Genomic DNA, 11,670 nt, shown 5'->3' on the forward strand with positions numbered 1-11,670 from the left:
GATCCTCCCTTCTCTATTACTAACAGTGTGCTGAAGGAATTCAGTTATTGTTCAAACAACCCACTATTCCTTCTTTCTCCCCAAATAAACTCCCTGTTTTATATAGGTTTGCTAGTACATATGTAGCAGGGGCCCAAAGGGCCCCAATTAAGGTAATAATGTAATTCCCTATAAATCCTGGATTATGCTTATATTAGTGAATTATGGTAACCTGTTGCTTTAAAGAAACTGATGATTCAGCAAGAAGCCGTCCCTACTGGGATAGATGGTCAGCTAATACGTAAATCACAAAGAAGCAATTCATAAACTAGAACATAAATTTTTACATCCACACGTAACATAGGTTCCCATACATGCAAACTAACAATATGTAACAGATCATGGTAAGAATCAAAGTTTAGTTAGCAATGCTTATTGCGCATGCGTATTAGATTAGGTAATGACATACATATTGAATATGAAATGAGGTGATGAATATTAAATATTAAAATGATGTAATGCTTTATGTGATTGGTTAAATCCAAACCCTTTGTCTGAAATGTTATAAATTCCTGCCCCTCCTTTGGGCGGGGTTGCAGTATTCCGAAAAGATTCGACTGTAACCTTATTGCTTTGCAATAAACATAATGGACTCCTAACTCCTCTTGCCTCTGAGTTTTATTGGCTAACTCAGAAGATAAGCCATTTTTTGCTTACAACACATAGAGTACAGTTCCAGCTTTCCAAATAACGTGGCTCTGTATCCTTAAAAACTCCAGGCAAATGTTTCAGGAACAATCTTGTGCCCTCAGTTAAGGTTTCCCTCTCAACTCAGGTTCACCTCAGCAGTGGTTGCCTCAGCCCTTTAGCCACTGCAAGGCACTCTTTCCCTCCACTTGCCTCCTCTGTGCGTGACTTTGAGATGCAAACTCTCCACCTGCTCCTCAGACTCAGTTTTATCTCCCCTCTTCAGTCACCACCCTTTTGAGTTTAGATACGTGGCTGGAATCACAACATAGATGAAAGCTTTATTTAACTGGAGAACATGTATATTTCTTTATGGTTTCATTTGTTTGAACTCTTAGTTCATCTTCTTTTCATATAACACAGACTTGTTAATACACCTCCTACATCCCTCTCTAACACTCTACTCTCCCCAACTGCCAACTCCCAACCGCCATTTAGAATGCCATCAAGCTCCGCCTCCCAAGGAACACCTGCCTATAATGGGAGAGATAGATTAACCCATGATGAACTGGAATCATCATCAGGCACTATTCCGCCACACCCTCCCACCAGATGTTAAAGAGATAAACAACTACCTGACATTTAGATAACATCTGAAGGCAGCCCTGTTTAGGGAAGTTTTTAATGTGTGACATTTTAATGTAGTTTAATCTTTGTTGGAAGCCGCCCAGAGTCGCTGGGGAAACCCAGCCGGATGGGCGGGGTACAAATAAATTATTATTATTATTATTATTATTATTATTAGATACAAATATAAAAGTATTATCAAAAATGTACAAACTGCTGTTGGAGTGGCAAACTAAAGAGGAATTTGTGAAATTGAGAATGATTTAGCAGGCAAAAGATGTGGGTGACTGTATTGATTATGAATTATGGGAAAAGTTGTGGAAAAATAAATATGAATTTTACAGCATGTTATGCAATGTGAGGGAGCTGGTCCAGCTTTCCACAAGTAACGACTCCCGACTCCACGTCTGTATATTTACAGCTTTTTTATTATACATATATGTAAGACAGAGCTAAAGTTCTCATGTCCATTCAGTCACTTTCAGATCCGGGTAGTGGCGTCCTGTAGAAACGCCTCCAACACATCAGTCTGGGAACCGCTAGTCTCCTTCTACGTTTAAATCCCCTGCGACGGGGCTACTACCTCCCCCTCTGCTCCCGAGCTGTTCAGATGTTGCCCAGGCTCTCTAGAGCAGGCATCCCCAAACTGCGGCCCTCCAGATGTTTTGGCCTACAACTCCCATGATCCCTAGCTAACAGGACCAGTGGTCGGGGAAGATGGGAATTGTAGTCCAAAACATCTGGAGGGCCAAAGTTTGGGGGTGCCTGGTCTAGAGTCACAGAGCCCCTCCATCACAAGGCTCTGTACCTGCCTGTCGCCACTGCATGACGTTCCCGGACTGCCCTGGCGTTGCACAGGACTCTCTGCTCTCTGCTGACCCCTGGTGGTCCCCTGACATACAACAAAAGAAAATATGATGTAAATGGCCCACAAATGGTATTTAACACCCACCAGATTGGAGAAAATGTCTAAAAAAGAAAAAAGGTATATGTGAGAAGTGTAATTAAATTGTGGGATCTTTTATTAATATGTGGTGGTCCTGTAAAATAATTAAGGAATATTGGAAAACTATAATTAATTTAAAAGGATACTTAAAAAAAACTTTCCCCAGAACAGCTGAAATCTTTCTCTTGGGGATGGTAACAACGGAGGTCCCCAAAAAACAAGAGAGTTTATTACTATACGCCACCCCCACAGCTAGAACCTTATTAGCACAAAGGTGGAGAACAAGTATAGTCCCCACTAAGGAAGAATGACAGTGTAAAATCTTCAAATACTGTATGCTGAACTGGCTGGTCTGACGAACAGGATAAGAGAAAATGAAGATAAGGAATATAAAAAGGAATGGATAATGTTTATTGATTATTTCAAGAACCAGTGTAGACAGATACATAGCTTAGCAGGTCTTGAGTAAATCCGGCAGAGTTGAAATAGATAACAAATTGGATGATATCAAGATGTGGCTTATGCGGAGAAGTAGAAAATCAAAGGAACCAGAAAAAGTGAGGAAGGGAAGTCATATGGTATATGCATATATGCTGTATTTGCTATGAAGTTGTAAGTGGGACGAGGAAGGGGATGGGGGGGTTAAATATGCTCTCTGTTCCTGTTTTTGAAAATGCAAAAAAAGAGAGGGAAAGATGCTTTCCAATGTCTTGGTGCACCAATATTCTTCTGTATCTATACCAAATATTAAAATAGTTTTGGTACAATTGTTTGTTTTAATCATGTCTCTTATTAGATGTGCTACTATGCCTACTGATATATTTAAGATCTATTGATCTATTATGCTCCAGTATCAGAGCCTTAGCTTCAAATGTGCTAGCATAGTATCTATTGGAAAAATCCCAAGAATGTTGGGGGGGGGGGAACATTAAAGGTAAAGATCAAGGACCCCTGGCAGTTAAGTCCAGTCGCAGACGGCTCTGGGGTTGTGGCGCTCATCTCGCTTTACAGGCTGAGGGAGCCGATGTTTGTCCACAGACATTACTACATTTTTATTCTGCCATTCCACCAAGAAGCTTGGGGAACCATACCTTGTTCCCATTTTATCCCAGCAACAAGCCTGTGAGGTAGGTTAGGCTAAGTATAACAGGCCAACCTCACCTAATAAGCTTCAGAGCTGAATGAGGATTTGAACCCAGGCAGTGACATTTGCTTCTTGTGTTTCTATTCTACCTGTGGTTATAGCAGGTAGCCAGTGTTAAATTTGCTAAGCTGCTAGGTTTGCCTCTGCTAACAAAGTACACAAAATGGTTTTTTAAAGCTGCCATTTATTCAATACTACAAAACAAACCTTAGTTACGAACACAGTCAAGCTATACACAAACGTAACTGGCTATACTGAAAATTCATAAACTTATACAAGAACATGGGCGTACCCAGGATCAAAACTAGGGGGGGGCAAGGGGAGGGGCCAAGGCACGGAAGGGGAGGGGCCACAAAGTGGGCGGGAACAGCGAACTCGCGCTCCGCCGGGCTGTGCCCCTCCCTAGCAGCAGGGCTGGTGGGCGGAGGCGGAGCCCAGCCCAGCGGAGCGCGAGTTCAGCGTTCCCGCCCGCCGCGCCGCGCTCTCTGGTTCCCCGCCGCGCTTGGCCTTGCCAGAGGGCGCGACGGGGAGCTGGAGGGAGGGCGCAGCGCGGCGGGCGGGAACGGCGAACTCGTGCTCCGCCGGGCTGTGCCCCTCCCTAGCAGCAGGGCTGGTGGGCGGAGGCGGAGCCCAGCCCAGCGGAGCGCGAGTTCGGCGTTCCCGCCCACCGCGCCGCACTCCCTGGTTCCCCGCCGCGCTTGGCCTTGCCTGAGGGCGCGCCGGGGAGCTGGAGGGAGGGTGCGGCGCGGTGCGGCGGGAATGGCGAACTCGCGCTCCGCCGGGCTGTGCTCCGCCTCTGCCCACCAGCCCTGCTTCTAGAGTAGGGCAGCTGCCCTAACTTGCCGCATGGTGGGTACGCCCTTGTACAAGAAGGTTCAAAAATTTTTGTTGTTATGTAAATAAGAACAACATATATCAAAAGCAGAGGCACATCCCCAAACTTAAAGTGTTGATAAGGACTCAGTCCAAAATGAATGAGATAGTCAAAGAGTACCACAAAAGAAGGTGTGCAGCAGGTGTAGAGCATGCACTAATGGGTCCAATTGGCAAATGGGCGTGGCAAGCCAAAGTCCATGAGGTGGCAGCAGTATATTCAATGGTGCCAGGTGCAGCAAAAAAGCACTGTCCATAGAAAAGACAAGGTTCCCGGGTACGTCCCTTGTTTCGCCCTGGTCAGGCTTCCTCAGTACTGGTAGCTAAATAGCATAAAGGGATATCAACAAGACATCATAGAAAAATAATAATAAATAATAATAATAATAATAATAATAATAATAAGTATACAAAGTCAAACTTCAATAATTACAGTAAGAGATCTTCCCCAGAGGAAAGTACATACCTTGCAAAGGTAGATTAACATAAATCCAAAGCTTTCAAGTGAAATGCCAAATGATGTTTCTGTGGCTCGAAGGATCACAAACTGAATATAAAGATCTAACTGTGGATCAGCAGGTGTGGTCAATCAAAGGAGACAATAATAAATTCTTAAAGAGACAATCCATGGAAAAAGGCTTAATGAGCCAACACAATGAGTGTATAAAACAGACTAATACAGCATTGCATAAACAAAAGAGAGAAATTCCAAAAAGGAACTATAGTCAATGTCAGAATTTAGACCATTGGGATGTAGAGAGTTAAACAGGAAAATGAACTTGGTTTCTTGTTGCATTAGTCTCTGTTGGGCCAATTCACCAGGTCCTGTATAAACCCATATCACAAAAAAGACTAAGTCTTGATCTGTATGTGATGCCTCTATGAAATGGTTAACAAGTGGGGCATCCCAAACACTGTTTCTGATTCTTGACCTGTGCTCAGATATCCTGACTTTAACTGGTCTGAGTGTGTGACCAATATAAAAAAGCCCACATGGACATCGGATGACATATACTACGCGTGAGGTGGCACAAGTGGCAAAGGAGTGGATCATAAATTTATAAGTTTATGAATTTTCATTATAGCCAGTTACGTTTGTGTATAGCCATTTATTCAATGGCACACTAGAAATATTTGACTGCAGCCTCATAGGCAGTCAATTTAAAATGTACAAGTGCAGAATGTGGTGCTGACTGCAGAATTCAGCTTTGGAGCACGTTCTCTTTCATTTGCTTTTAAAAAAGACGTTCCTGTCCTGAGTGGCAGCTGGCATTCTCCATTGTATAGTTTGTGCCCACAAATTAACAATGTTTTCCTAGTCTGGACAGCAAGGCACAGGTAGGTTTTTCTAGCATGGTATGTGCATATTAAATGATCTAGTCATATCTTGACAGTGATCCCCAAGTTTGTTTTAATGTTTGGGTATTTTTTAAAAAAAGGCAGCCTTACAACAGGACCTGAATCCAAGTCTGGGTAAAGAAAGAAAAATCAGTATGTCCAGAAATATTTTACAGCAGCTTTTGACAAAGTTTTTCAGCCACAGCATCTCTGCAAGACCTTTTAATGATAAAGGTTGAGAGTTGGCAGGCGTCTGACAGCAAAAGGAGAATGCAGGTCATCTAAGATAGACAGGTGATGAAGGCAAATGATGAGACAATTTGAAAGCCATTAAACTCTACAATGTGGATGATGACTGGAAGCACAGAGCAGGATATCGGGGAGAGCTAGATGCTTCAAGCATACGAACGTAAGCAGGGCTTGCTGAACTAGTCCAGCGTCCTGTTCTCACAGTGGCAGAACAGATGCCTGCAGAAAGCCTGCAAGCAGGACCTGAGCACAAGAACACTTCCCTGCCAGCCCAAGGTATTCTGAAGCATGAATTTATTCCATCTCCCAGCAACCAGGCAGCAGAAGCTCTCACAGACAGTGGTGACACAGATTAATGAGGTTGCAGGAAAGTCCCATTGCATCAGCACTTTTCTTCCAGATGAGTCCTGTGTGGATACAAATGAAATGTAGGAATACAGCTTACAATCACAGAAATAAGGTAGGTTCTAAAAATGTACATTTCAAGCGTCAAAAGCCAATGTAAAGTGGTGTCTGAGACAGTCTGTAAGGAAAGAGGTGGTCTTTTCAGGTCTTTCAGGGGCCTGTGCCGTTTAGGGCTTTGAACATCAACATGAGCACCTTGAATTGGGCCATAACACAAACCAGCAACCAATGTGGGTATCTTAAAGCAGAAGTTATATGAGAACTAAATGGCACCGCGGTCAGTAATCCAGCTGCTGCATTTTGGTCCAGTTGAAGTTTCTGAGTAATCTTTGAGCACAACACCACATAGAGCACATTGAGGATTAAGCATGCAATGTGGAACCACAGTAATAATAGCGCTTCCACCTACCAGTGTAAGAAGAGGAATGCTTTAGCAGCATTAAAGAGCCCTGAAGCAGCCCAGGTAAGTTAGTTGACACACATAAACCAGCCACAAGAGGGCATAAAAGTACTGGCATCCTAAGCATCACATTAACGTAATACAGTATCATAACAAAACAATGGCAGGCTTACCTTAAAAAGCAGAGCTGAAGCCTGCGTTGGAGAATACACCAGGCGCTCCCGAATCACTATAAAGGCAATACAAACAGAGGGTTGTTTTTCTAGAGCTGGTGTAGCCTGGAGAACAAAGGGCCCAATGCTCAGAAGGCACTTTTGCTCCATTTCTGTTCCCGCAGGAAGTAATTTTAACTCAGCAAATTGCCAGGATGCCCTAGCTCAAGTTTCTCTCCCCCCCCCCACCCCATTTTTGTTTTAAAGGCTGTGATTGCTGGCTAAAGTAAACCTTCATTCATTTCCAGAAGAAGAAGAAAGCCAGTATCCAGTATCAACAAGAAGTATACATAAACAAATTCTATTTGGCATATTGCCAGGCCTAGCAATATAGCACAAGAAATATGACCAAAATTTATAAAAATAGGAACACTTGTGAAATGAAAAGGTCAGCAAGAAACTATAGGCCATACACTGATTGCTGCTGCTGACATGTGACCGTCTGGTAAGTTTGAAGAAGGTGCAAATTGACTTGAATGTGGGAGCATGTATTATCATTCCAATTCTATCAAGAGAAAAATAATCATGAAAACACATTAAAAAGATCATCTGTAATTTGCCTGCCCTTGCAGCAATGTGGCCCTCATTGTACTGACTTTCAGAAGTGTTCGTCTTTTCAAATGCCGTTGCCTAAAGTTATATTTCTGAGTAACAAGAGTTGGTGAGAAAACCACCAAAAGTTCAGCCTTTCCTAACTGTAATTTCAGCTCATGGTACCGGAGCAAAAGAAGCCTTGGGGTTGGACAGAGGAACAAGACTGATGACAGAGGTCATTTGGAAAACCATTTACTTTGGCCTAAATCAGAATCTTGGTTGGCCGTATCACGGGAAGTAGAGTACGGTATTTTTCTGCCTGCAAGGCTTGAGGGTGCCAGGACACAGCTGTACCTGAGCTTTCAGATGCTGAATGACTGAGGCTGCAAACTATGCACATACAAGGAAGGAAGGAAGCCCCATTTGTCTCACTGGGACTTACTCCCAAGTAAATATGCTTAGGATCATGCTACACATTTTGTTAACTAAAATTGTTTGACCAGATCTGAATGACAGATCTACTCTCTCTGTGTGTTTGTTAATCTTTACCTCTCTTTTCAAAACAGCTTGCGAATCTGTCAGAATGGACTCTGGTTCATTAAATCTTATGCCTCATTAAATTATTAGTCATTATTTTTGAATACTAGAAAAAAAGAGGATGGTCTAATTTCATGGTACCTGGTATGATCAAGGAGCCTTTTCTTTTCCCCTGACAGTCAAAGTTGGCATTGGATGGTGCAGAGAATTTGAGAAAGAGAGAGAGAGAGAGAGAGAGAGAGAGAGAGAGAGAGAGAGAGAGAGAGAGAGATTCAGTTATTGTCATTTATTTATGTAAGAAGCAGATATGCCAGTGATTTGTTCTCAAATACAAAGTAGTGATAGATGGAGTAATTCCATTTGCATTCCGCCACTCCACTAAAAAGTAGAGGGAGTCAAATGGGTTTTTCTTCATAAAACAATCCCGAGAGACTGCTTAGACAGAGAATTCCTGGCACGAAGTTCCCCACTGAGTTTCATCCTCATTCCAGATACAGAAATATGTACACAAACAATGCTATGGCCACCCTGACTATAAAAGATCCTTGGCTAACAAACTTGCAGCCAGTCCACTGGTTATATGATTCCCAGACCTCAGTATTAAAACATTTCTTAAATGGAAATGGATACTGCACACTCACCCCCCCCCCAAAAAAACTCCCCACAACACTATCTTTCCCCCCATTGTGAAACATGATAACTAAGGCGGGTGCTTTCTTTTTTTGAAAGTGTGCAGATGCATCAATACAGAAATACCTGCATGCATGTCCAGAACAACAACAAAAATAGAGGTAGTGGAGGTTGGAGGAGGAGAGGAGGGGGGGGGAGAGAGAGAGAGAACCACCACCACCAACAACCCAGATACATTTTGCTAAGCTCTTTTCACATAGTGAAATAGCAATGAATCTCCATGACTGAAAAAAGGGTATGTGCGGAAACTAATGCACACAGAGAGAAAAATCTAATTTCCACCCTCTACCCCGCCAGAGGGGAAGTCTACAGCACGAGCAAAGCGAGGAGGAAACGGACATTTGCCAAGAGGCTGCTCTGCTATAGAGGTGTCAGCGCTGCTGCCCAGGGGTGAGGCGGCGGCCCTTGAAGGGTGCTGGATCTGACACCCCAGGCAGTCGCTCGCTTCCCATTGCCTGGGTGGGCTGGCCCTGCTCCCGTCCGGGCCTAAACTGCTCCTCACAGGATTTTTTTTTGGGGGGGGGGCAGGAGGCATTGTACGTCAGGATGGACAGACAGACGGAAAATTAACCGGAAAACCGAGACTGGCGAGGGTGGGGAGAGAGACAGACAAGGGCAACGAAGACCACAGACCCCGGCCCCGTGCTGAGGCAGCCCCGCTGCCCCCTCAGCTGCCCTTACCCCACTCGCCGCCCGGCTCCCCCGGCTCCCCCGGCTAGGCCCGGGAGAGTAGTAGCGGAGGAGGGATGCCTCAGGACGGAATCCGACGACCCCTTTCAGGCGCTACATCAGGCGGGCTTTACAACACATTTAATAAAAGGCACCCCAAATCTCCCCTTGAAGGGCCTGTGTTTCGCTCTGCCCTCTTGCAGATCCCCACGCAGCAGCCCCGCGCTTTCAAAACAACAACACATAAAATCCTCCCCCCCCCCTCCTCCTCCGTGTCCCAACCTTTCTTATGGCGTCCACCTCTTTCCTGGGAGGTTTTCCAGCAGAGCTTAGATGGCCATCCATCAGGGATCCGTCAGTGGAGATTCCTGCATCAGGTTGGAGGAGGTGACCCCCGAGGCCCCTCTTCCCATTCTACCAATACTTTGAACCGGAACCCTCAACCCATTGTATAGGTTTCTGCATTTTCTGCTGTACCAAACACGTTCTTCCTAGTATTTAGGTCTCCTATTTATTTTCTTTTTCAACCTTGTTTAAGCTGTTTATTAGCAGAACACCCACTGGGCAGAAACTGAAAGAAACTGGGATGAGGCGGTCTAAGGGTGAAGTCCTGCTCCCGCCCATCATAATACTGGACAGATTAACTACAGGGTGTTGAGAGGGGTTATTTATTTTGAACTATTAAGTGAGAAACAGCAGCCATAGTTTAGGCCAGAAGTGCTTTCCCTTGGTGACCCCGCCATGTTGAAAAGGGCGTGTGTTTGCGAGGTGTTTCCTGTCCTGTCCAGGAGTACACCGCTTAACCCACTGCTTAACCCACTGAAAGATATATTTGAGAAGTGAATGTTAAGGGGAACAATGCCAGTTATTAAGCAAGATAGCTAAAGTAACAGGTCATGTCCTCCATTATGACAGGTCCCCCCTGATGAGTGACTTGGCTGAGAACTTTGGGAAGAGCAACCATTTGAGTGAGGAGAGCAAGTGAGAGGATATTGTTAGGAAAAATGAAGAGACTCTCTTCTTCTCAAGTGTAAGTAGGATTTCTCCTTCTTTCTGCATTCTGCTTCTTTCACGTTCCCTCAAGATTTAGAAATGTAGCGCAGAGATACGTATCTAGAACCCATTTCCTAATTCCCCCCCTTCTTCTTTCCTAGGTTCCGAAGTCTGAGAAGGCTCCGTGGGTTGCTGGTCTCCTGCTGCCCTTTGCCCAAGATACATCCCCTGGTCGGTGAGGAGGAGGAGGATTATGAATGGAAGGAAGAAGTAAGAGTAATGAAAGATGGGAAGGAGGAGGTGTTAAAGATCAGAGAAATTTTTGTAAGACCATTCGACCAGGGGATGGAGTCCACTGATACCAACGTGGAGGGTGAGTGTTGATCTTTCTTCATCAGGAATAGGGAGGCCAGAGACAGGGCCCTCTTAAGGGTATCCAGCACCGTGGTGCAAAAATCCCTCCGGCACCCCACCCCCATTTTCCTCCCGGTGGGCAGGAGCGTGGCATGGCGGAGGGCAGAGAGCTGTTGCTGGGAGGCGCCGCGTCGAGCCTCGCCTCTTCCTTGGCACCCTCCAGAACTTGGCGCTGTGGTGCCCAGCGCCACTAGCTCCTATGGGCAATATGCTCCTGGCCAGAGAAAATCTGGCTGTGGGGCGGGGGGGGGGAGCAGAAGGATGGGTTATGAATATAATAATAAATTAAATATTAAGAATCTTTTCTCTTCTTTTTTGTTCCAGGCAGCGGCAGCAGTGAGACCAGCAGCTAGAGCGGAGCTCTTATGCCCCCCCCCCACGCCCAGTTGAAATAAAATTCTTTCAAATAGCTTTTTAGTGTTGGCATTTGTCTGTCTCGAGAAGCAATGGAGTGCCCCTCAGGGGGTGAGGTAAAAAGTCAATTGTTTTAGCAGTACCAAAGTGACCTCTCCAGGGACTTCCCAGATGACAAGACTCCCTCTTTTGTCCTTGCAGATGTGGTTCAAAGGAAAGCAGAGCGAGGCACCAGTTGGGCTGCAGGAGTTGTCAGAAGGGGTTGTAAACGGCACCATACAACCGCCTGAGGGACTCCAGTCCAGATTTGTGTAGGGTTTACTCCTTAGCCTTTGGCTCCCGAAGATATAATGTTTCCTAAACAGTTCCTTTGGGACTGTTCTTCCCAAAATCATGGTACACGAGACCAGAACGAGCTGCAGAAGCTTTAGTGAGAGTTTACTGAAAATATCTTTAAAATTCTCTGTCCTCTGAAGTAAAATATTTCATTATCTATATAATGAACACACTAAGCATTGGCATTTTCATCTTGAGGATTACAGCCTTGGTGGATGGAACAGAACAAGCAGGGACCACACATCCAGTGTTTCACTATAACCCCAAAGGAAAGCGGGAAGTG

The 11,670-nt window shown here is 44.9% G+C and overlaps 1 protein-coding gene and 1 long non-coding RNA gene across 2 annotated transcripts in view; both read right to left on the reverse strand.

Annotated features, from left to right (window-relative positions):
• ATF6 (activating transcription factor 6) overlaps positions 1–9,721 on the reverse strand; it is a 127,946-nt gene extending 118,225 nt beyond the window's left edge. The window contains exon 1 of the mRNA XM_060276592.1: positions 9,573–9,721. The gene's annotated coding sequence lies outside the window, so the exon portion shown is untranslated. The remainder of the gene's footprint in view (positions 1–9,572) is intronic.
• LOC132592499 (uncharacterized) lies at positions 4,245–8,105 on the reverse strand. Its single transcript, XR_009557969.1, has 4 exons — positions 8,073–8,105; positions 6,822–6,877; positions 4,723–6,250; positions 4,245–4,579 (listed from the first exon to the last, which is right to left on the reverse strand). It is a non-coding gene; the product is annotated as an uncharacterized LOC132592499 (long non-coding RNA).
• Positions 9,722–11,670: the final 1,949 nt, after the last annotated feature.

Source organism: Zootoca vivipara, chromosome 7 (assembly GCF_963506605.1).
Source record: "Zootoca vivipara chromosome 7, rZooViv1.1, whole genome shotgun sequence".
Lineage (NCBI taxonomy): Eukaryota > Metazoa > Chordata > Lepidosauria > Squamata > Lacertidae > Zootoca > Zootoca vivipara.